The 2,765-nt window shown below is 35.0% G+C and overlaps 1 long non-coding RNA gene across 1 annotated transcript; it reads right to left on the reverse strand.

The window, feature by feature from the left end:
- Positions 1-449: 449 nt before the first annotated feature.
- Positions 450-2,462, reverse strand: LOC146916782 (uncharacterized). The gene is made up of 5 exons (XR_015015275.1): positions 1,878-2,462; positions 1,689-1,770; positions 1,506-1,595; positions 1,291-1,416; positions 450-576 (listed from the first exon to the last, which is right to left on the reverse strand). It is a non-coding gene; the product is annotated as an uncharacterized LOC146916782 (long non-coding RNA).
- Between the last annotated feature and the right edge of the window lie 303 nt (positions 2,463-2,765).

A 2,765-nucleotide genomic window follows, 5' to 3' on the forward strand; every position in this document is an offset into this window, starting at 1 on the left:
TGTAAATGTGTGTATGTTTATTAGTTATTTTGTTTTATTAATACAAGGTATTCTATATTCCATTTGCGACATCTATACATGATGTTATAGAAAATTCAAAGGTGCAAATATATGCAGGCAACTATGTGATTACCTTACAGAGAATTTGTCAACCATACATGCATAACAAATTAACCAGAAAAATCAACAATATAACCGTAAGCTGTCAAACGTGTAACCATATTTTTTTCCTGTCTTCAAAATTGGTCCTCATCCATACATGTATAACAAATTAAGCAGGAAAATCAACAATATAACCGTAATCTGTCAAAGGTGTAACCATATTTTTTTCATGTCTTCAAAATTGGTCCAGCACAACTAAATTACACTAACAACTAACAACTAAATTACATATACCAAAACCACTAAATTAACCAAAACAATTTATTTCAGAGTTACATATACCATCGCATTATCCAAACGCTGCCTTGAGCCATTTCTTTCATTGTATAACGAGTCCAGCACATACATTGTCCACTTCCTATGGTCCAACACATAACATGTCCAGTGGTCTTCGAACTGGGTTGGTGCAAATACCTAATTTTAATGATAAAATTTACTCAACCACGTTGCATAAAACAAATTCGTCACACATAATATTTTTTTGTTTCATTGACATCTTATTTATTAGGCAGAGTTGTCGCAAGGTGAAAACAAAACTCGCAAAATTAGAAGTTACAATAGGCACCAAATATAAGCGGAAACCCCACACAAAAAACCACACAAAACCAACCCCCCCCCCCCCCCCCCCCGAACTAATACAACACAAACCCATATAGACAAAACCTCACTGCCAAATCCACTGCCTAAAGGGAATTTTAGGTAGAGTCGAGCATGATTCTCTATATTTGAATTTGAAAAAATAGCTGAAAATGCTCATGTGACCAAAATAAATAAGTAAACTCCTTGTTCTGTCAATTCAAATATGTTGCAATGCTACACAACATTGCAATACTCTAATGAAAGAAAACAGTCAGTGATGAAGCCACAATTTTTCACTAAATTAGAGCACAAATGTATTACCCACTCATCAACATTGTAGACAAAAAAAAGCAATCAGAAATCAAACACATGCTCCAGCTCAAGACCATGCACACACATGATATGTTTGTTGCTGAGGTAGAAGAACGACAACAAACAATACAATTACATGAGAGAGATGAAAAACATATACTATGAAAGACAAATTCATCACCTCTCATCTACACCTACAACAGCATAATGATGACTTAAGTTAAAAAATAAACTTACTAACTCAGATAACCACAACGCCTCAAGTGTCTTGGTCCAACGAGGCATATATGTCTTGAATTTCCGCTCAGTCCATTGGAGTTTACGTCCTTCGGGATGTGCCTTTAAATCATCAACCACCTCAAACTGCAATTATAGTTAATGTTAGGCATGGGATAATAAAGGTTGAATACACATCACGGTTGTTTGACTTTATACTTGATACAATTCCGTACCGAAAAATAATCTGACAAAATTAAGCGTTTCACACAACCATGTTTTCAAACTTCATCATGCATCATAGTCCTGGCAGCAATATTAATAACCTAAGGCATTACATAAATAAAAGTAAGTAATGGTTAACAAACAATATCGTAAAATCTAAATTAAAACAAAAAAGGTTAACAGAAAATACTAACATTTGAGTTCACCCACTTCCTCGCCTTCATGCATTGGAAAAACTCTCCGGCAACACGCAATTCATCTACCTCACATAACACACTAAAAAAAGAAAAATTAAATGTTAATCGATAATGATAAAGCTTCAATTCAAAACCCGCGACATGATAAAATGTAGTTAAAATACATTAAAAAAATTATATACGTACATATCTCTAGCCTTTTCATGTGTGCAGAACAAATACAGCCTTTTCAAATGTGACTTAATCCTTATTTGCCGTTTTTTTCCTTTTCAGCCATATCTTCATCATCCAACTTCATCCCATTATCTTTATCTTCTTCCATTTTTTTTTCTTCTTCAGCCACATCTTCATCAACCAACTTCATCCCATCATCATTTTCTTCTTCCATTTTTTCCCCTCTTCAGCCACATCTTCATCATCCAACTTCATCCCATCATTTTCTTCTGCTTTTCCTGCCTCACTTTTCAACCCATTATTATCCGCATCAATCTTACTACACTTAACTCCTACATGTTTTGACCCACTTCCTACTTCCATGCTACTTGGCATCGAAATATTTTCCTTACCGTGAACCTTATTGGCTTTTAATATCCTCATATCATCCTCAAGGATTGAAACCCGGGAAAGCAATTCTTTGTGTTCAGCTACCAACCTTTGATGTTCAGCCATATAAGCTTGCACATCAAAAAAAGGGTATGCACTATCTCCAATACCAATTTGAGAATGGTTAACGGCTTGAACAAAGACATCATTTTCCATGTCTTCTTGTGTTGGAACTGTTGGAACAAAATGTGTTTAACAATGAACCTTAAAGAGTTTTGATGATAACAACGTATTAAAAATTGTAAATTGGACTAGCTAATATTTGTTCAAGTGTACAGGACCACAGTTAAAAAGTTACATCATTAATTGGTTCTAAATGAGCAAATAAAGAGCAAAAGAAGATGAAGCTTAGACGATTCTGAAGGCAATACGCTCCTGAAAGTGCAAAGCGCTCATGAAGTCAAGCTGCTCCTGAAGATAGTAAAAGCGCTCCTGAAGAATAGTGCTCCTGAAGACAAGAGGTCCAGAAGC

Source organism: Medicago sativa, chromosome 6 (genome assembly GCF_051527215.1).
Source record: "Medicago sativa cultivar Bolivia chromosome 6, Bolivia_mono, whole genome shotgun sequence".
Classification (NCBI taxonomy): Eukaryota; Viridiplantae; Streptophyta; class Magnoliopsida; order Fabales; family Fabaceae; genus Medicago; species Medicago sativa.